Genomic DNA, 24,337 nt, shown 5'->3' with positions numbered 1-24,337 from the left:
GACAATTGACAAACCATTTTACAAAGAGGCTGGATAATTTTACATTCTCACCAGCAATGTATGAGGGTACCAATTTCCACACATCCTTAACAAGGTACCATCCTTACGTTTCATACTATTTCAAGTTACTATAAAGAGCTCACACTGAAGGAATTAAATGTTATATTCTAAAACATTGAGAATGGTGTATCTACATAAATTATTTTTTATTCTTCTGTATGGGAGATTTCTTTCTTCGCCCTAATGATTTACTTATTCAATCTTTCATGTATATCAGTATAAGTACATTACTATTTATTTATACTTTGCATTATAATCAAATATTTTATTTATTTTTGCTCAAAATTTCCCAGCTTTGGCAACTGGGAGCTGTTTCAATGATCTCTTGTATTACCCCTGAATTACTCCTATTAATGTGGGTATTTCTTAAAGTGAGTACTTCTTTATTTTTTGACACTATAAGATGCTTCCAGCTCATCCTAGAATGCCCTTGCCCCATCCTAAAATTCATTATCATACAGAATATCTCCAAGGAACCTAGTTCCTTTTTATCAGAGATGGTATTAGAAATGAAGATCTGTGTGCTAGGTGTGTTCATTGCTATCGGGGTATCCTTGCTTTTGAGTCCTCTCAGCTTACAGAGCAAGAAAATACATGTGTATATACTAACTCATGTATGTGTGTGTGTGTGTGTGTGTATATATATATATACATCTGTATGTAACCATCTGTATCTATATAAAGCTAAACATGAGTTCTCATAGTAACACATCCAACTTTAATCCATGACACATGCATCATTCTAGGCTACCCCTTTTGCTTATTTTATAAACTCCCACCCCAATGGTAAGAAGTCTGGCCCCCACTATCCAGCATCCATGTACTTAATTGTTCAATTCCAATATACATGTATAATAGTACCAGAATTGTTACTCCATGCCCCTGTGCTCATGTGGGAAACATTTTTATCAGTTAAAATACATGTGGAGTTCCTTTGGCCTTTAGTATTACAGACTCCACTCATTTCCAAACTAATTTAGGTCAGTACTTTTTCCCTATCCCTATGACAAATGTCTAATGTCATATATCCACTATTACAGTATCACAAATAATTTCACTGTTCTAGAAAATTCCTTGTGCTCCACCTATCTCATTCTCCTCCCTCCCCCAACCCATGCCACTTCTGGAAACTCCTGATTTTTCTTGCTGTCTTTATAGTTTTGCTTTGCCCATAATGTTATATATTGTAATTATGCAGTACGTAGCCTTTTCAGATGGGCATATTTCACTAACCGGATGCATTTAAAGTTCATGCATACCTTTTTGTGGCTTGTCAGCTCATTTTTAATTGCTGAATAACATTCTTTTGGATGTATGTAATAGTTCATCCATTTATCTATTCTTATTTTCAATTTCACTTATTTGTACTGTAATTTTTATTTTCTTCCACTTGCTTAAACTTGTTCTTATTTTACCATTCCTGTAGATTCTTCTTATTTCCCCCCTTCCTGTTTACTGTTTTCTTAAACATTTTCAGAATTTTTACATATACAGTACTGTAGTATTAACAATATGTAACTTGTCATATAATACATTTCTAGAACTTTTACATCTTGCAAAACAAACTCTATAATGGAGGCTCTAATGGAAGCTCTTTCAATTGAATTCTTTTCCACTTCCCCTTAGTCCCTGGAAACCACCATTTTACTACCTGCTCTAAGAGTTTTACTACTGTAAATACCTATGACTGAAATTATGTAGTCTTTATATTTTATGACTACATAATGCATTATACTGTATTAGTATAATACATTTAGTATAATGCATAGTGTAATTAGACTAAATGTATTATACTATGCATTATGCAATTAGTATAATGCATTTTTTAATTTATACATTCACAAATGCATTATAATGCATTATACTAATTGCATTTAGTATAATATCCTCAAGGTTCACCAATTTTGTTATGTATAACAGTATTTCCTTCTTTTTTAAGTATGAATAATATTCTATCGTATGCATGTGCCACATTTTCTGTATGCATTCATATACAAATGGATACTTGGGTTGCTTCTGCCTCTTGGCTGTTGTGAATATGAATATAATGAGTATAATGAATATGGGTAGGCAAATATCTCCTTAAGATCCTGTTTTCAATTATTTTGGGTATATTTCCAGATGTGAGATTTATAGATCATATGGATGTACATTAAAAATATTTTTTAGGAAGCTTCATAGTATTTTCCATAGGGGCTCTACTATTTTACATTCCCACCAACAGTGTACAAGGGTTCCAATTTCTTCACATCGTGTTGAACGCTTGCTATTTTTTTTTCAGTCAAAAGGTGAATGATTTAATTATAGTATCTCCAAAAGGAGCAAAAATCATTATGTTAATCTATATGAACAACTATGGAATAGTTTGTGACCCATATTTTCAGATTGTCTCTTTGTCATGACTAGACATTGCTTTTCTTGTTAAAGAGGCTGAGTCTTGATTGCTTTAGTAAAATATATTGTCAACCTAAAGAGACAGTTTTGGCTAGGAAATCTTACAGGGTAAACACAGTCCCTCTTTGTGACTAGTAGATATTTTCTCTTTATCCATATCAGCTTCTACTTTCTGCCTTCTTTTTACTGAGCTCAGTGTGGGGGATGGTTAGGATGTTCTATTTTAATTTTTTTTATTATACTTTAGATTCTGGGGTACATGTGCAGCTCATGCATGATTGTCCAAAGTAACACAAAAATGAGATTGAAAGGACAAAACAGTACAGGTTTTTAATGAAATGCAGTATCTACCTCCCTCAAACGTCTCTATTTTGAGACATAATTTCTAGAAATAACCATTTTTAACGATTATGCTTTTAAATTCTGGGTATTACCTACTTCTATACTTCTAGGAATTTTACAGTTTTAAGTCTTAAATTTAGGCCTTTAAGCTATTTTGTGTTAATTTTTGTATAGAGTATAAGCTAAGGGTCCAAATTCATTCTTTTGCATCTACATAGCCAATTTTCCTAACATGATTTGTTGAAGAGATCATCCTTTCCTCACTGTGTCCCCTTGGCATCCCTGTCAATTATCATGTGACCGTACATAGAAGAGTTTATTTTTGGGCTCTCTTCTATTTTTTTGGACTATATGTCTATTTTATACCAGTACCATACAGGTTTTATTACTATAGAATTTTAATATATTTTTTAATCATCCTGTTTCCTGTTTATTCTTAAGAACCAAATTTCCCCAAGTAATATTTATAATCGAGACATTTGTTTCAGTTCCATTCTGTTACCTACAGTGCCACTGTTGCTTGGAGTAAGATAAATGGCATGTCATCAGCAGTAATCCTATCTTTTGGATTTATTTTGTTATTTTGAATAACAAAAAAATGTTATTTTGAAAAACAGTGAGATGAGGTTGATGTTATCAGTTGACAGTTTTTTAATTCATGCCCAGACTTGTAACAAAATGTCTTCACATCTACTCATAATTTTTCACAATCTACTCCTGCTTCTTTGAAACCACGAGGATATTTTCTGCTTTAAATAAAAAGTCTTGTCACTTACTGTGTGCATCAAAATTGTTCTGAGGCTCAGGAGCATACTTATGCTTCCTTATGGATAACACTTTGAAAGAGTTCCTGTTTGTTAGTGAGGGTTCTCTACTGTTCTCATGCAAACAGAAGTTTTACCAAAGAGTTTATTTGCATATGGAAATTTTTCTGTCTTGACTATCCTCAAAGGCATTCTGCACAGGAGTCATCTTTGCCCTCTCACAGTCAGTTCTTTGAATTGATGCAGTTGAAATTGTGGATAAATATAGAAAATTTCCATGGTCCTAACAATCACATGCCAGCTTTTTATTGTGATTTAAACAAAGGCAAAATATCATGTGCAAAAACAAACAAAATATAGCTAGTCAGGCATTGTTGTTTCTAAACATGTGCTCCAACCTCCCAAACTAAAAATACTTATTTGATTTATAAACCTATGGTGAAACATCATTGCTAATTTTAAAGAATTGAAGCCTGGGTTGCTGAATTGTATATGTTTTACATTAGCATTTGAATTAAGATTTCTAAAACAAATCCAAACTGAATCATAAATTAGTTTCTTATGTATAATGTGCACGGTTTGGGATATAAAACTGCTTGACATTAAAGCTGTATGTAAGAGTGATTTTAATTTCTTAATTTTCCTGTTTAATGGAGATGTGTTGAAAATATTAATCTATCATGTCTCCTCCTTCTCTATGTCAAAATCATGTTACCGGTAACCACTATTACCGTTATAGCACCTGAGAAAGGTGCAGGGGAACTGTTCCTCCAGGTATTAGTCTGTTTTCACCCCACTAATCGAGACATACCCAAGACTGGGTAATTTATAAATGAAAGAAGTTTTATTGACTCAAGTTGAGCATGGCGGGGGAGGCCTCACAATCATGGTGAAATGTGAAGGAAGAACAAAGTCATGTCTTAAATGACTACAGGCAAGAGAACATGTGCAGGGGACTGCCCTTTATAAAACCATCAGCTCTTGTGAGAACTATTCACTATCAAGACAATAGCATAGGAAAACCTGGCCCCATGATTCAGTTACCTCCTACCACGTCCCTCCCACAACATGCGGGGATTATGGGAGCTACAATTCAAGATGAGATTTGGGTGAGGACACAGCCAAACCATATAATTCTTCCCCTGGCCCCTCCCAAATCTCATGTCTTCACATTTCATAACCAGTCATGCATTCCCAACAGTCCCTCAAAGTCTTAACTCATTTCAGCATTAACTCAAAATCCACAGTCCAAAGTCTCATCTGAGACAAGGCAAGTCCCTTCCACCTATGAGCTTATAAAATCAAAAGCAAGTTAATCACTTCCTAGATACAATGAGAGTACAGGCATTGGGTAAATACACCCATTGTAAACGGGAGAAATTGGCCAGAATGGAAGGGCTACAGGCCCCATGTAAGTCTAAAATCCAATGGGCAGTCAAATCTTGAAGCTCGAAAATGATCTCCTTTGACTCCACGTCTCACATCCAGGTCACACTGATGCAAGAGGTGAGTTCACATCGTCTTGGGCAGCTCTGCCCCTATGGCTTTGCAGGGTACAGCCCCCCTTCCTGGCTGCTTTCATGGGCTGGCATTGTCTGCAGCATTTTCAGCCTCACTGCAAGCTCTTGGTGGATCCTATCATTCTAGCATCTGGAGGATGGTGGCCCTTTTTTCACACCTCCACTAGGCAGTGCCCCAGTGAGGACACTGTGTGGGTGCTCCCACCCCACCTTTCACTTCTGCACTGCCCTAGGAGAGGTTCTCCATGAGAACGATGTGCCTACAGCGCACCTCTGCCTGGACATACAGGTGTTTCCATACACGCTCTGAAATCTAGGTAGAGGTTCCCAAACCTTAATTCTTGACCTCTTTGCATCCACAGGCTCAACACCCCATGGAAGCTGCCAAGACTTAGGGCTAGTACCCTCTGAAACAACAGCCTGAGCTGTACACTGGGCCCTTTTAGCCACAACCGGAGCAGCCGGGATGCAGGGCACCAAGTCCCAAGGCTGCACACAGCAAGGAGGGCGGTGGGCCCAGCCCATGAAACCACTTTTTCTTCCTATCCCTCTGGGCCTGTGATGGGAGGGGCTGCTTTCATGACCTCTGACATGCCCTGCAGACATTTTCTCCATTGTCTTTGTGACTAATATTTGGCTTCTCATTACTTACTCAGATTTCTGCAGCTGGCTTGAATTTCTTTCCAGAAAATGGGTTTTTCTTTTCTATCACATTGTCAGGCTGCAAATTTTCCAAAAATTTATGCTCTGCTTCCTCTTTAACACTTTGCCACTTAGAAATTTTTCCCTCAGATATCCTAAATCATCTCTCTCAAGTTCAAAGTTCCACAGATCTCTAGGGGAAGTGCAAAAGCCAGCAGTCCTTTTACATAGCAGGAACGATCTTTACTCTAGTTCCCAAAAAGTTCATCTCCATCTGAGACCACATCTGCCTGGACCTTATTGTATATATCACTACAATCATTTTGGTCAAAGTCATTCAACAAGTCTGTATGAAGTTGCAAACTTTCCCACATTTTTCCATATTCTGAGCCCTCAAAACTGTTTCAACCTCTACCTGTTATCTAGTTTCAAAGTCGCTTCCACATTTTTGGGTATCTTTACAACAGCAGCCCACTTTATCAGTAGCAATTTATTGTATTAGTCCATTCTCATGCTGCTAATAAAAGCATGCCCAAGACTGGGTAATTTATAAGGGAAAGAGGTTTAATCGATTCACAGTTGAGCATGGCTGGGAGGCCTCACAATCATGGAGGAAGGCAAAGGAAGAACAAAGGCACATCTTACATAGTGACAGGCAAGAGAGCATGTACAGGGGAAATGTGCTTTTTAAAACCATCAGATCTCATGGTATGTATTCACTATCATGAGAAAAGCAATGAAAAAACATGGCCCTATGATTCAATTACCTCCCACCAGGTCCTTCCAACCTATGGGGATTATGGGAGCTACAATTCAAGATGAGATTTGGGTGGGGACACAACCAAACCATATCACCCCATTATATCACCTAGCCATTACACCACTTACAAAGGAAAATGGTTAGCAAGGTAGAAAAATTAGAAAGTCCATGGTGTAATGGAACATTGTCATGTTTTTTGCAGCCCAGCATCTAAATCCTTTTTCTGTGTTTGGGGCAGTGCTTACTGTATGAGTTTTCTTTTCACTAGAGAATCTTGAAAATGCCAGATACTTGCTTCCCCAGCCTATTTTGTGGTTAAGCCTATCTAGTCAGAAACCCCTATCCCAGGCCTTACATGGAAAATCGATGATACAAAGAAAAGACTGTGAAAAATCCATTCTGGAAGGCATAGAATTGGTGTGCTAGCAGCCGCATCTATTGTCCAGCACCAGTGATGTCTAGATCCAGAAGTGGTGGCAGTAATGTCATCCAGTACTTCTGTGGTATAGCTATGATGCCTCTCTGCATGGTTCTTGAGCCCTTCTGGAATCTGTGAGCTAACCAGTTTTCAGCAATACGTTTATTTTATGTTTAAATTAGGTAAAACTGGTTCCTGTTGCTTCCAGTTAAGACCCCTAAGAGACACACTCACCCCTCCTACTCTCTTGTGAATTGTGAAAAACACAAGAGATCAGAGGTATGGGAATCAGATGGTGAGATACCTGGGGGTTTCATGTTCATGTCTTTAACCTGGGGTTGAGAAGAAAAACTAAACAAAAAAATGGTTTGCTCTGCTTCTCAAATGTTGTGGTGGTCATACAAGTTACTCACATAGCCTCATGGAGCTGCCACATCAACATCAAATGAGTAGCAGAGCATGGTTAGGGAGAGAGAGGGCCTAAGATGAGGTCTTAAGTGTTTCCCAGTCTTCCATGTCACAGAGAAAGCATGCAGAGGTCCTCACATGTCCTGAGTAAGAATGTTAACTATAACTGATAGTACTTGATGGTGAACTTATGAGGGGGAACATATTATTACTGACAACATGTTCTTAGGCTCTCATGTTATAAAATTGACACAAGGTAGAACAGATTTCCCAGACAAGGCTTTTATTAGGGGCCCATGTTTGAACACAAGGGTGGCAGCACAACAGAGTTTTCTGACTGATTCCAAGGAGAGTCAGTAGGGTAATTTTAAAGGGGCTAAAGTGGGCAAAGAGTGACATTTAAGCATGTAGAAGTAGGGAACTTCTGGCACCTGTGCAGTTTGATAACATGCTTCTTCACTTGTTGCATGTCTTATTAGCATATTAAATATTAAATGTCCACCTTTGCATGTGACTGTTTAGTATTACAATGAAACTATGGTGGAAGTTCAGTTGTTCTTCTGGTCCTATGTACAGGTGGGAGTTAGGGTTAAACCCCCTTGAATAAGATTTATGGTGGGAGCCGCTTATATTAGTTTTCTCAAGGCCCTGCAGTCAGTGGTAGGCATCTTGAGTAAGATTTACAGTGCAAGGTCTAGATAGTCTCTTTCAGGTCCCTGCTGGCCATGCTCGCCACCAACTTGCAATAGAGGTCCTTGGAGGGATGCAGGGGTCAAGTCCCATCCCTGATCTATCTCCACAATAATAGAATAAAGTGATCTTATAGTTGAGGACTGTAGGACAGACTGACTGGGCATGGGATACAGTAAGAGGCAGCTAAATCTCAGGGTAGCAAGCTATGCTGATGAGAACTAACGTGAGCCCAAGTTAACAGGGAGGACCATTGGGCCTGTCTGAGCCGAGAGATGACAGGTCATTAGTTCCTAGCTGTAGACCAGATATATGAATGATGACCAGGACAAGGGACAATTACCACTCCCACAAAATATGCCAATAAAAAGCCAGGGATATATAGTCATGGGACAGAAAATAATATTGTCTCTTTTTTTCAGTGTAGAATAGATATTCCTTCTGTAGTGTTGGGGGAAAACCTAGAACTCTGATTATTTTTGTCAAACTCATTTTGGATAGGATAAAATGGGTACATTGGTTATTTTGTGTCCCCCTGAGGGTTCACTTATCACATGAACTTCCTGTGCACTGAAATGTGGTTTACAGGTACTGAGATACTGTTCCAAAGAACTTGTTTTTCTTCTGTCTCTGCATTACATGAAGGTTTCTTAGAAATACAATGTGTCATTGGTCTGTGTTTACATTTTTTATTCTTATAAATTTTTGAACTTGTTAAATATATTAAAATTTACTGTGTTTAAACATAGAACCAAAAAGTCAATTGCCTAGCATATACATGATACTCTCAGTTACCAGTGTTCAATCCAAGAAATGAGCAGTTTTCCTTCTCACTGTGACCAGACCACATGGCCTGTTTCTAGTATTGAAATCCTATGTGACATCTAGATCCTCTGGCCACATTGACTGAGCAACCAAAACATGAACCATCCATAATCAGAGTAACAATCAAAATTATTTGTTCATCACATTTTGATGGACATGACATATCTATTGAGAATGCTTACTCACTCATACTGTCTAGTTTCCTTGAGACATCACCAATTTCCGTAGGCATTTAGAGACATGGTTAATTCTTACAATTAAAGTAGCTGAGGCAGAGAGGGATGCAAAGGAATTTGCCTGAAGTAGTGGTGGAGTTAGAATTTATTAATAATTCAGTTGCTTGCTCTTAGTGAACTTGTTTTTTTATGAAGATAATATCCATCATCACTTTAATTTCATGCCCGTGGGATTAAGTAGTCTACCTACGTAATTAGTGGGGCTATTATGATGTTGCAGTTCAGAAATGAATTTTACAACCAAGGACCTGGCATAAGGTATTTGGTTCAGTTGATTATATATTTTGAAAGCCCTTTGCTGTACCATCATCTATTTGAAATGACATTATGCACTTTTCCCAGAGGACCAAAATATATCAATGTGTGTATTCATGTAATATATGTTCTTTGTTACCATTGTCCAGGAACAAAGCTATTTAATCAACTTGATGGCTCTGAGGTAGTAATAAAAATGAATTTTTCATAGATTAACATTTTAAACACTCAGTATTACCAAGAAAAACATAATCAAACTGACTGGATTCTTCTACACAAATAAACATGAATTTTCTATAAGATGAAGGTGCATGAAAGAGTGACATCCTCCTGATGAGTGAATTGTTACTGTCAGCCATAATTAAAATTTTGTCAGAAGTTGTACAAGAACAATCTAGAATTAGCATGACCTTAGTTTTTGAGGTATGGTTAATTTCAATATCATAGAGCATTATATTCTTTTTACACCTTTGTTATAGTTACGAGAAAATGGAAATTCATAATGTTTTAAGTTCCATTTTACAAAGTTTAATTTATGATACATCACTTTTTAATTTTTTCATATTTGTAATGACTCTCATTGAACAGGAATTGTGCTAAGTATTGCAAATATGAACTTGGATGCATTCGAAGTACATACTTACACAAATGACTAACCGCTGCAATGTTGATTAGTTTGCTACCTCAGGTTATCATTGTTTGTAAGACACAGGCAAAAGACACCTATGAAAATAATCTGTGGAAAAAAAATGGAATGTAACTCAAAAAAGGCAGAAAATGCAGATGAGGCTATGAATAAAGAAGAACTCATGGTGTAATACATAAAGTAAAATCACACGTACTTTATTTCCTTCATGAAAATTTTTTATGAAGTAAAACAATCATATTCAGTGATTCTTGTGGGCTCAATAGTGTCCCCTTCCCAACTTCTTTTTTTTTTTTTTTTTTTTTTTAAATCAGGGTCTTACTCTGCTGCTCAGGCTGGAGTGCAACAGTGTGATACTGTCTCACCACAACCTGAGCCTCCTGGGCTCAGGTGTTCCTCCCACCTCAGCCTCCTAAGTAGCTGTAACTACAGGTGTGCACCACCACAACCGGCTAATTTTTTTTTTTTTTTGTATTTTTACTAGAGATGTGTTCTGCCATGTTATCCTGGCTGGTCTCGAAGTCCTAGACTCAAGAGATCTGCCTGCCTTGGCCTCCCAAAGTGCTGGGATTACAGATGTGACCCACTATGCCTAGCCCCGTCCCCAAATTCATACATTGAAGTCCTAACCCCTGGCAACTCAGAATGTGACTGAATTTGGAGATAGCATCTTTAAAGAGGTGATTAAGGTAAAGTTAGGTCATTATAGTGTGCCCCAATCCAAAGTGACTGTTATTCATATAAAACAAGGAGATTAGGATCCAGACACCAGCAGAGGGGCATGACCATGTGAATATACAAGGAGAATGTAACCATCTGTAACACAGAGAGAGAGAGGCCTTGAAAAAAACCAACACTGCCAACACCCTGGTCTGGGGCTTCTATAATTGTGAGAAAATAAATTCAATTTGGGCCAAATAATCTGTGCTATGTTGCTATGGCAGGCCTAGCAAACTATTGTAATCACATATACAAAGAGTTGTCATTATGGATGCCTAACTGTATTGAATCACATTACTAATGGTGTGTGGCACGGCAGCTGCTAAATTTGGTACAACATTTAAAAGAGAGCTTAGTGTTTCTAAGAATTCTTGAATAATGCATCATAGATCCTTTGTATGAGTTATTTTGCTATTCTGGAGTATAAAAGGGCAGAAGCAAGGAAAAAGCTAGTTGTTTTCTCAAGTGTGCTTCTCTATTACCTGTGTGGAGAACGACATCAGCTTCCACTCTGTGTGACCTGGGGAGATGGGCTGTGCTAAGTTAGGCCACATCTGTTCTTGTTCCATGTAACTTGTTTGCTTTTATCAATTTTCATTTTTCTGATAAAGTCAGTGGTGGAATTAATAGTGCATGTGCCTGTGTGTGTTTCGTATCAGTAGTTTCCAACCTAAATTCTATATTAAGTAAATCATCCATTAGCTATTTGGTAAAATAAAAGTGTTTTAGAAATTCTTGGTCGCTAAAGCTTTCACCTCACACATAACCTTTCTGAACTGAAACTTTTCTTAACTATGAGAGGCTGTTCTCCATGAAAGGAGAGAGAAATGTCGAGAAGAAAATATGCAATATAGAAAACAGGGGACACTAGCAAGGGGTAAAGAAAATCCTAGAAGGGTGGTGAACAGATCCTCAGAATTACAACTGTGTTCCAGATATAACCAGTCCAGAAGATAATAATGTAACTCAAGATATGATGCCACCATTGTACTGTCTTTTGTTACCTGAGGATAGAGTGCCCAGGTGAGCCCAGCCCAAATTCTTATCTGTCCTTGGCTTGTTTGTTTTCTGGTGAACTTCCTATTCTACTCTCTAGATCCTTCTGCCTGTTGAGCCTATGACCCAATTTCATCTCATGGAGGTGTTGTTTCTCTCTAGGAGAAACTTAGAAACAAAAACTATAGAACAACCTACTTCCCTGATTGCGGCCCTGCCAGACTCCCCAAGTATAGTGAGCCTTTTGTTTTCCAGGTCTCATAACCTTGCTCCTTGTTACCCTGGAAAGGGCTCTTGTTAACTCTCAGTGAAGTCAAAGCTACATTTTATGTAGCTTACCTTTTCTTGAATTTCTTCATCTAACAACGGCAGCATTGCCCACGCTTGGATTTTCAAAACAATGTATGAGTGGAGGTAGGAAGATATGATAGAAGAGGAGCTAACAGATCTTTTAAAGTATTGGTAGGGGCCTATTTTCTTCATCTGGGTGTGGGTGCTTGAGAGTTTATTTTGTTAGTGTTATTAGTTCGAGTACATTTTATGAGTATTCTTTAAACTAGGAGTCAGCAAACTTTTGGTAAAGGGTCAGATAGCAAATACTAACAGCTTTGCGGTCTATAAGGTCCCTGTCACAACTAAACCCTACCACGTGGCACAAAAAGCAGCTATAAGTACTGTAGAATACTTGATGGGATTGTTTTCAAATAAAACTTTATTTAAAAGACTAGGCTACAATCAGGCTAGATTTGGCCCATGAGTTGCAATTTGCAGGCCCTTCCAAATTGCACATACTTGATTTATATATTTTTATAAACATGTGATCCATTTTAAAAACTATGTAAACCAGCAAAGAACCTCCGCCAGAAAGAGCAAGATGCCAATATTCATTCCACAGTAAATTATCAAATGCTTTTTGGCCCCTTTCTTTTTCTATATGCTTCTTTCCTCTCTTTCCTATTTTAGTTTGGTCTGTTGTCATATGACCTTTCTATCTTCATGATTTCAGACCTATGCCCTGTTATAGGATGGACATTGAATTGGAAATTAGAAAAAACAGATTCTACACCATATCTCTACCACTGACTAGTAAATAGTTAAGCGAAAATGCCTTTCCTTCTTCAGGCCTCAGTTTCTCGCTAGGTAAAATGAGTTAGGCCAAATGGTTTCAGAGGCCATTTATAACCCAAATAGTCTGTTATTTCAAATGACTTACAATGATTCACTTTCAGATATTGACTCACACACTTCTTGACTTCCCCCAAAAAAGAGAATAGTTCAAGTTAAACATGAACACTGTCTTGGAATATTTCCATCTAAGTTTTCTAGCTTAGAGGATTCATGCCAATCAGCATTTTTGTATTATTAGTTTGAGTACATTTGATTATTCAAACAAGTAATAATACTGTAAAACATGTAAAAACCTGAAACTTTACTTTTTCGTCATTCAAAACCTGAGTAATTATTATTTATATATAAATAACATTAACTGTTATTAACAAGTAAGAATACTGTAAAACATGTAAAAATGTACTGAAACATCTCAATACTCTGGTTTGTTGTGAAGCCAATACTTTTTAATTACACAAATGAACACTTGAGTAAATAATAGTAATTGTACTGTCTTCAGTGAAGGATTATAAAAGCTATCGAGTCTGTCATAATACTGTAAAGGTTTTGGTTGCAGGATAAATGAAAGGCTTTTCAAGTAATATATTTTAAAAATAAAATGTTTAGGTGTTCATATGTCTCGTGGTGCATATATTTTCACAAAGGTTGTTACCTGTCAAATACAATTTTATTTTGATAGGCTTGGGTTTACAGATGAGTTTTAGAAATGAGAAAATAAAGTCTATATTTCACTGATAGAGAGCTGGACCTAACCCAGGGAAGAGTGAGTGGTCCTTGATAGTGACTCATCTCTAAAGATGAAGACATGCTGATGAGGCTACGTGGGTGATGGCATGGAGGGCACATATGTAAAATAAAATGTAGAACAGTCTTACTTAAGGGAGCAATGATAATGAAGTTTTTCTTCTAATAAATGAAAATAAAAATATATCAAATGAGAAGATCGACTGTAATTTGGTTTCTATGTTTTTACCCTGAGTGATTATCTCCATAAGGAAAATCCTGATGTATTCATTTCCTTGCATATGCATCAATTGACTCCCCTTTCTCACTTCCAACAAATATACAGAAAATGAGTGTTGATGCACATTACACTTTAAGTAGTACTTACGGGAGCGACACTAGGAAGGTTAAGGTATTTTCAGAAAAGAAAAGCAGTTCATCCCAGTGAGCCGGAATTTCTTTTTTTCTTTTTTAGAAAAGTATGAGTTGCCTAGGGAGATTGCAGATACTATGCCCTTTTGCTTCCTGTTTGCTCACTGTCCCCCTATGATCTTCCAACAAGCCTGGAAAAGAACCTTGCACATGGTAGGTGCTAGATGAAGATTCACCAACCTGAATTTTCTTAAGACGGGCCTTCTTTCTTCAGAGAAGCATCGCCTCAACTTGAATAACAGTCATGAAACAAGTTAAAAAAGTGCATGCCTTCCTAGGTCAGTATTTAATTCCAACCTCTGTTTGAGCCTGGCTATTCAATTTTATTCGAATGATTATAAAGCTCCAACTCTGTCAGGAATGAGGAGAGAGTAAGTGAAGCTCCAGGTTTTGAAGTTGTAAGAGAAATATTTCCATTCTATTTTATTCTATTCCAATATTCCAAGTATTCTCCCAGATACTGCATTCTCTTCTCCAGAAGCAGACACAGTCAACAATTTCTTGTGTATCTTCCAAGAGAATTATTTGTTCATATATCCTTTTACCTATTTTGCTATTGAATCACTGATATTTTCCTATGGATTTAAAGTTTATATTAATATATTAGACTTACTGAATTATCGAATGTATAATGTAAGACAGACATCGTGCTAGGCACTGAATGCTGATTACTCTTCAAAATAACATCGAAAAACGATGCTTTCTTTTCTCTTTATTTATGAATTTTGTGAATCTCAGATTGATACAAGCCTTACCAACGTGATCCTACAAATAGTAATAGGACAGGGGTGAAATATAAGTCTTTTTCTCCAAACTCAATATTTTTCTATCATACCACACTGCTGTAAAAACCCCTATTGCTAGATGTAATTTAAAAGCAGCTCTTATATTTGGTTATTCACCTACTCTCAGACTTGGGAATTCTCTGCAAATATTTACCAGTGTTAACTCTCCTCATTTCTCAGCTATTCCTGTTTAAATAGCAAGAAGACCAATACTCTCGGTCCCTCAATCAGACCTGAGACTCATGATCCAGAGGACAAGGTAGGCAATAGGCTTTTCTTACTCTGGAATGAGTTACTTATTTTCTCTAAGCTTTGTTTTTTTAGAAAATTTCTATAATCTATTTAACAAAATCACCATTATCACATGGGTACTGTAGTCTCTCTATATAAATTTGGTTTGACTGCTGGCACTACCTAAATGTAGGCCACACCTCTCCTCATTTGTTTATTGATTGATTCATTCACTGAACATTTATTAAGCATTTACTTTATGTCAGGTAATGGCATGAAGGATTCAGCTATGAATGAGACTGACACAGCTTTTGCCCTTACAGATGTATAGCCTACACAGGTAGATAGGTGTGAATTAAGTGATTTCAATGACATATGACAGCTGTTGAGATAGGGCAGGAGATGATGCTTGGGATTAGTCTGGGGGTCCAGAAGAAGTGATCTTTAGAGTTGAGAAGTTGAGGATGAATGGAAGTTACTAGGCAAAAGGGGTAGAAAGTGGGGTCAGGTTAAACATGGTACTTGATATATATGTAGAACTGTGAATGGTGACAAATAACTGCCATCTTCAGCTCTTTCTTCCCCACTTCTTTAGCCCCAAATTTAGCGAAGCACAGCAGCCAAACATTCTTTTCAGCCATGGAACCCTAAGTCATTCAAGCTACCAACCCCTGGTGTTGTACTTGACCATAGTGGATAAAGTGTAAAGATCAGTGACTGCAGGAAGAAGGTACTTCCCTTATTGAGAAAGGCTCATGTTTAGCTACATCCATTTAGAGTTTTACACAACTTATATTCACTACATTCTTGTATATTGTTAAAGCCCTCTGCATCTCTTGGATGTTTAAAGGCTTTGCAACCAGTCTGAAGACAATTGTAGACAGGATAGAGATGTGGGCTAACAGTTGAACCATCTGCTAAAAATGGTACCTTTTCTCCTGAAATTTTTGATCCGTGTGAATGTGGATAGTGTAGATAAGTTGTCAATAAATCTTTTGATCTCTCTTCTTTGAGTCAGCATTCATTGATTGTAACCTTCACACTTCTGTTTGCTTTTCTTTTTTTTTTTTTTGACTCAAATTTTATCTATTCCCCCAGAAGCAAGAGATTAATGATGACTACAAGGGTAGCCTAGTCAGCAACCAGTATCTTGTCTTGTTAGTGATTTTCCAGAATTGTAAAACAGCACTGTATGTGTTCTGGGAGCTGACAGTGGTTTTAAAAAAATAATAAATTGTTTCTGAAAATTTTAAATAGTCTTGAAAAACATCTTTGTTGGTTAAACTGTTAGCTAGGCTTCCTAGATAATTGGTGTGTGTTTTTTCCTTCTGTTGTTTTGTCAGTTAGGTACTTTTCATCTGTAGTAGCTTAATGAGCCTATGGTGCCTTCATTATGTAGGTCACCCTTCGCACAAAAGGAATTTATTGATTCTCTGTCCCCTTTGGCTTTTTTCTCAGTAGTTGTGCATTCGTTCTCTTATTCAGTTGTTTATCAAATATTTTTTGGCTCTGTGGAGGTACTGGGAAGATCCAAGGAGACAAAGACAGTCCTGTGCCTAAAGGAGTCAGAGGAAAAGACTCACAGAAAGTGTGATAAATGGTGCCACAGTGATGCATATAAATTACTGTGCAGGGACAGTTGAGGGATACAGTCTTTCAAGATGTCAACAGTCCCTACAGGGGATAAGAGGGTTTGACTCACATTCATTAAGTCACATTGTCTAACATTTTTAAATTCGTGACTGACACTTGCAGCTCATCTAGAAAGAATATGACCTTTGAGAATTGAAATTATACTTTGATGGATCCTGTACCCTAAATTCATAGTCATAAGAAATGTTACAAAACAGTGATTTTTGACTCAGATCCACCAGCAAAATCTCAGTAACTGAGACACCCTCTCCCTACCTCCTTACTTTCCTTCTCATTCATGAAGTGCCTAAGTGTAACTTGTATCCACAACTTCTCTACTGTTTTGGATGCATTTAGTATAATTGTAGTAATTTTAGGTTTTATCTTTGTTGTTTATTTCTCCTAACTTTTTGGTTCATTTTGTTTTTCTACTTTGTTAGCTGAATACTTAGTTCATTTTTATATATAGTACTTCTTTAATAATAAAATGTTTTACCTCTGTACAGTTTCCTGAATACAGCTTTAGTTATAATCCCATATGTTTTCATATGAGGTATTTTAATTTGTGTTAAATTATAGAAGCTATATAACTTCAATTTTTTCCTTAAATTTGGTGTTTATCAGAGTGCTCCTTAATTTCTAAGTAGTGAAGTTATGGGGCAATCTTTGAGCTATTAACTTCTATTTTATTTTTATTGGATTGTTGTCAGACATGTGAAATACATTATATTTAAATGTATCAAGTGAAGTACATATTTACATATGTAAATTTATTATGTGATTTTTTTTGTAATTTAAGAGTCTAGTTTTTATTGTGGCCAGATATATGATCAATTTTTTATTAATATTCCAATAAAATATGTTGTTGGCATTTGTAGGGTACAAAGGTGTGTCTCTCTCTGTGTGTGTATGTGTGTGTATTACATTGAGTGTGTAAATTATACTATTCAAATACTCTATGGGTTTTGTGGCATGGCCTCTTAACCTGCCAATGATTCAACATTTCTTTTTGTTTTCTGTGTCTTCATAGAAGATTTTGCTTAAGGTATTCATGTAATGTTATACTGTTTGTTACATAATGATTTAGACTTGTTTCATTAATCTTTGTAGGTTGCAGCTTTTACCATCACAAAATTTCTCTGTCCCTTTTAATATTTTATTTTTTAATTAATATGTATATTTTTCATTTGCATTTCCCTGATACAACTTAATACATCCTGTTATTTATTTTATTTCTCTTTAAAATATTAAGTTTTTGAGGTAATTGGAACAGAGTTTGGCTAGATACTCACCTAACCTGGCTTCTCTTTCTTGGGTCAGCAGCTAAATAACATTTTCCAGTACTCTTGCATCAAGATGGGGCCATGGGACTGATCTAATCAATAAAATGTTGGATAGAAGTGATGTGTATCACTTAAGTCTTATCCCTAAAAGGTGCGCCATGATCTTCTATGTTCCCTTTGTCTGTCTTTGCTTATTGGCTGACTAAACTAAGGCAGACCTAAGGCTGAAGAGAGCATAAGGCTTATATGGAAAGCATCTAGCAGAACAGTCAATTGGATTGTGGCATGAATGAATGCTTTTGTTATAGTTCTTAATGTATCTTAATATGGAAGAAGGAGGCAATGTTCCAAATTCAAAAGACACACAAGTGTATAAAATGAAGTATAATTTAGCCTTCCCCTCTGGTCTCCCAGATACTGCATTTCCTTCAGCAGAGGTGGACACAGTCAACAATTTCATGTGTATCTTCCCAGAGAATTGCCTGTTCATATCGATGTTTCTATTTTGTTATTAAAACACTGACAGTTTCCTATTGATTTGAAGTTTGTACTTAAATATTAATGATACTGGGGCTTTGGTGGTATAGCTAGCTAATAATTTTCTGTTTATTTGTCTTTAAGTGATTTTCTTAAATGCAGAAAGTTTTAATTTGTATCAGTTGAATTTGTCAATCTTTTTTAAATTGAAGCTCACTTTTTATAATAGCTTGCTCATTTTTATCTATTGTATCAATTTTAAATAGAATAGGCTCCCTCTTCCTCTAAATAATTTACTTTTCCACTCCCTCATTTCCATCAATACCTTTAAAAACTCATTTACTTTCCCATTCCTGAACACCCTACAGCTCCCCACACTTTTACCCTGTATCTCCTGGGTTTTTATGAGATGGTTTGGAATTTTAGTTTCAGACGCTATATATTTTCTTTTTTTTTTTTTAAATTTTTTATTGGATTTTAGGTTTTGGGGTACATGAGCAGAGCATGCAAGACAGTTGCGTAGGTACACACATGGCACTGTGCTTTGCTTTGCTTCTCCCCTTCACCCACATTTGGCATTTCTCCCCAGGCTATCCCTCCCAACCTCCCCCTCCCACTGGCCCTCCCCTTTTCCCCCCAAAAGACCCCAGTGTTTAGTACTCCCCTTTCTGTGTCCATGTGTTCTCATTTTTCATCACCCGCCTATGAGTGAGAATACGTGGTGTTTCATTTTCTGTTCTTGTGTCAGTTTACTGAGGATGATGTTCTCCAGATTCATCCATGTCCCTACAAACGACACAAACCCATCATTTCTGATTGCTGCATAATATTCCATCATGTATATGTGCCACATTTTTGCAATCCAGTCTATCATCAATGGGCATTTGGGTTGATTCCAGGTCTTTGCTATTGTAAACAGTGCTGCAATGAACATTCGTGTACATGTCTCCTTGTAGTAGAACAATTTATAGTCTTTTGGATATATACCCAGTAATGGGATTGCTGGGTCAAATGGAATTTCTATTTCTAAGGCTTTGAGGAATCGTCACACTGTCTTCCACAATGGTTGAACTAATTTACACTCCCACTAACAGTGTAAAAGTGTCCCTTTTTCTCCACATCCTCTCCAGCATCTGTTGTCTCCAGATTTTTTAATGATCGCCATTCTAACTGGCGTGAGATGGTATCTCAATGTGGTTTTGATTTGCATCTCTCTGATGACCAGTGACGATGAGCATTTTTTCATATGATTGTTGGCCTCATATATGTCTTCTTTCGTAAAGTGTTTGTTCATATCCTTTGCCCACTTTTGAATGGGCTTGTTTGTTTTTTTCCTGTAAATCTATTTGAGTTCTTTGTAAATTCTGGATATCAGCCCTGTGTCAGATGGGTAAACTGCAAAAATTTTTTCCCATTCTGTTGGTTGCCGATCCACTCTAGTGACTGTTTCTTTTGCCGTGCAGAAGCTGTGGAGTTTCATTAGGTCCCATTTGTCTATTTTGGCTTTTGTTGCCAATGCTTTTGGTGTTTTGTTCATGAAGTCCTTGCCTACTCCTATGTCCTGGATAGTTTTGCCTAGATTTCCTTCTAGGGTTTTTATGGTGCCAGGTCTTATGTTTAAGTCTTTAATCCATCTGGAGTTAATTTTAGTGTAAGGTGTCAAGGAAGGGGTCCAGTTTCTGCTTTCTGCACATGGCTAGCCAGTTTTCCCAACACCATTTGTTAAACAGGGAATCCTTTCCCCCTGGCTTGTTTTTGTCAGGTTTATCAAAGATTGTATAGTTGTAGATATGTTGTGTTGCCTCCGGTGCCTCTGTTTTGTTCCATTGGTCTATATCTCTGTTTTGGTACCAGTACCATGCTTTTTTGATTACTGTGGCCTTGTAGTATAGTTTGAAATCCGGTAGTGTGATGCCCCCCGCTGTGTTCTTTTTGCTTAGAATTGACTTGGCTATGCGGGCTCTCTTTTGGTTCCATATGAAGTTCATGGTGGTTTTTTCCAGTTCTGTGAAGAAAGTCAATGGTAGCTTGATGGGGATAGTGTTGATTCTGTAAATTACTTTGGGCAGTATAGCCATTTTTACAATATTAATTCTTCCTAACCATGAACATGGAATGTTTCTCCATCTGTTTGTGTCCTCTCTGATTTCGTTGAGCAGTGGTTTGTAGTTCTCCTTGAAGAGGTCCCTTACGTTCCTTGTGAGTTGTATTCCAAGGTATTTTATTCTTTTTGTAGCAATTGTGAATGGCAGTTCGCTCTTGATTTGGCTCTTTAAGTCTGTTATTGGTGTATAGGAATGCTTGTGATTTTTGCACATTGATTTTATATCCTGAGACTTTGCTGAAGTTGCTTATCAGTTTCAGGAGTTTTTGGGCTGAGGCGATGGGGTCTTCTAGGTATACTATCATGTCGTCTGCAAATAGAGACAATTTGGCTTCCACCTTTCCTATTTGAATACCCTTTATTTCTTTTTCTTGCCTGATTGCTCTGGCTAGAACTTCTAGTACTATATTGAATAGGAGTGGTGAGAGAGGACATCCTTGTCTAGTGCCAGATTTCAAAGGGAATGCTTCCAGTTTTTGCCCATTCAGTATGATATTGGCTGTTGGTTTGTCATAAATAGCTTTTATTACTTTGAGATACGTTCCATCGATACCAAGTTTATTGAGGGTTTTTAGCATAAAGGGCTGTCGAATTTTGTCAAATGCCTTCTCTGCATCAATTGAGATAATCATGTGGTTTTTGTTTTTGGTTCTGTTTATGTGGTGAATTACGTTGATAGACTTGCGTATGTTTAACCAGCCTTGCATCCCCGGGATGAATCCTACTTGATCATGATGAATAAGTTTTTTGATTTGCTTTTGCAATCAGCTTGCCAATATTTTATTGAAGATTTTTGCATCTATGTTCATCATGGATATTGGCCTGAAGTTTTCTTTTCTCGTTGGGTCTCTGCCGGGTTTTGGTATCAGAATGATGTTGGTCTCGTAAAATGATTTGGGAAGGCTTCCCTCTTTTTGGATTGTTTGAAATAGTTTTAGAAGGAATGGTACCAGCTCCTCTTTGTGTGTCTGGTAGAATTCTGCTGTGAACCCATCTGGACCTGGGCTTTTTTTGAGTGGTAGGCTCTTAATTGCTGCCTCGACTTCTGACCTTGTTATTGGTCTATTCATAGTTTCAGTTTCCTCCTGGTTTAGGCTTGGGAGGACACAGGAGTCCAGGAATTTATCCATTTCTTCCAGGTTTACTAGTTTATGTGCATAGAGTTGTTTGTAATATTCTCTGATGATGGTTTGAATTTCTGTGGAGTCTGTGGTGATTTCCCCTTTATCATTTTTTATTGCATCTATTTGGTTCTCTCTTTTATTTTTAATCAATCTGGCTAGTGGTCTATTTTGTTGATCTTTTCAAAAAACCAGCTCTTGGATTTATTGATTTTTTTGAAGGGTTTTTCATGTCCCAATCTCCTTCAGTTCAGCTCTGATCTTAGTTATTTCTTGTCTTCTGCTGGGTTTTGAGTTTTTTTGATCTTGCTCCTCTAGCTCTTTCAATTTTGACGATAGGGTGTCAACTTTGGATCTCTCCATTCTCCTCATATGGGCACTTATTGCTATATACTTTCCTCTAGAGACTGCTTTAAATGTGTCCCAGAGGTTCTGGCATGTTGTGTCTTCATTCTCATTGGTTTCGAAGAACTTCTTTATTTCTGTCTTCATTTCATTGTTTACCCAGTCAACATTCAAGAGCCAGTTGTTCAGTTTCCATGAAGCTGTGCGGTTCTGGGTTTCTGTATTCTGAGTTCTAACTTGATTGCATTATGGTCAGAAACTATATATTTTCAATTAGAAAATGTCTCTTCTGTTTTAAGAATCCTTACAAAACACTTTTATTAGTTTCCAGTGTTATTATCCTAATTCATTTATATATAATTATAAGTATGGTACAATTCACTGTTCAGTGCTGTTTCTTGAACTTGATTCAGGAGAGTTTTGTTTTGATTTTTTATTTGGCTGAAGTACTTCTTTGAGTGAGTTCTTAAGAAACTGCCTTTTGAGTCCTTGCAAGTCTTAAAATACCTTTTCTTTGTTATTTTCTGTAAGTGAAACCTTGGGTAACACAGGAGTCTAAGATCACAATTCATGTTACCCAGTAAATTGTAGATGTTGCCACACTTGATTCTAGCTTCTAGTATTGCCCAGGGGATACTTGATGTTAGTCTGTTTATCTTCTCTTAACCAAAATAAAAAATAAAATAAAAGTCTTTATTGCTGCTTTCAAGAGTATTTTTCTTTTTTGGAGTTCAAAAATTGTGTCATGATAGATCCAACTACAGCCAGCCCTCTGCATGTATGGGTTCCACACTGGCAGGTTTAACCAACCTTGGATCAAAAATACTTAAAAAAATAACCAATACAAATAACACTACAATGATAAAAATAATATAAATTTAAAAATAGTATAATAAGTATTTATATAGGATTTATATTGTATGAGGTATGGTAAAGAGTCTAGTGATGACTTAAAATATATAGGATGGCTGGGTGCGATGGCTTAGGTCTGTAATCCCAGCACTTTGGGAAGCCGAGGTGGGTGGATCACTTGAGGTCAGGAATTCGAGACCAGCCTGGCCAACATGGTGAAACCTCATCTCTGTTAAAAATACAAAAAAAAAAAAATAGCCAGGTGTGCTGGTGCATTCCTGTAAATCCCAGCCGCTCGAAAGGCTGAGGCAGGAGAATCTCTTGAACTTGGGAGGTGGAGGTTGAAGTGAGACGAGAATTGCACCACTGCACTCCAGCCTGGATGACAGAGCAAGACTGTCTCAAAAACAAAAAGGAAACAAATAAAAATAAAATATACAGGAGGAGGTGCATAGGCAATATGCAAATACTATGCCATTTTATATAAACAATTTGAGCATCCTCAGATTTGGTATTCATGTGAGGGTCCTAGAAGTAATCCCCAGGATGTTAAGGGATGATTATATGTCATTATTTTATTAAATCTACTTATACCTCAGCAAACTCTCAGCATCTCAACATTGAAGTCATTCTTTAGCTCAAGAAAGTTGTTGCTACTATATCATTGATAATTTACTTCTATTTCTTCCTGTTTTCTTTTTTTCATGAAGCTCCTACTAATTAGATCTCAGGTTCTTTGGGTCTTTCCTCAGTGTCTTATTTTATTCATTAAACTTTTTTTGCTGTGTGCTGTTAGATTTTTCATCTTTTTATCTTCCAAAAAACCAATATAATCTTTCTGAAATGTTAGGTTTCATTGTACAAAAGTTTAATAGCTTTATTGAGGCATAATTAATACACAAAAAGTTGTACATATTTACTGTATGCAATTTCATAAGTTGGGACACATCCATATGCCCATGACACCATCACCACAGTCAGAGTGAAGTGATGTATATATATACCCATCACCACTCAATGTTTCCTTATACCCTCATTTTCTGTGATAAAAACACTTAACATGTGATCTACCCTCAATGAAATTTTTAAGTGCACAATGCAGTGTTGCTAAAGATACGTACTATGTTTTATACCAAATATCTAGAACGTACTCACCTTGTATAACCAAACCTTTATACCCATATTAAAAATAACTCCCCACTTTCCCCTCTCCCTAGCCCCTGGCAACTACCAATCAATCGACAGTGTTTCTATGAGTTTTACTATTTTAGATACTCTACATAAGTGAGATTATATAGTATTTTTCCTTGTGTGCCTGACTTATTTCTCTTAGCATAATGTCCTGCAGGTTCATTCATATTGTTACAAATAGCAAGATTCCCTTATTTGTTAAGACTAAATTTCCATTGTATGTTTAAACCACATTTCCTTATCTGTTTGTCCACTGATGAATATTTAGGGTTATTTCCATGTCTTGGGTATAACGAGTAATGCTGCGATTAACATGGGAGTGCAGATAGCTCTTTGACATTCTGTTTTCAAGTATTT

Source organism: Callithrix jacchus, chromosome X (assembly GCF_049354715.1).
Source record: "Callithrix jacchus isolate 240 chromosome X, calJac240_pri, whole genome shotgun sequence".
Lineage (NCBI taxonomy): Eukaryota > Metazoa > Chordata > Mammalia > Primates > Cebidae > Callithrix > Callithrix jacchus.
The sequence above is the reverse complement of the archived record's forward strand: the minus strand, read 5'-3'. Positions refer to the sequence as shown.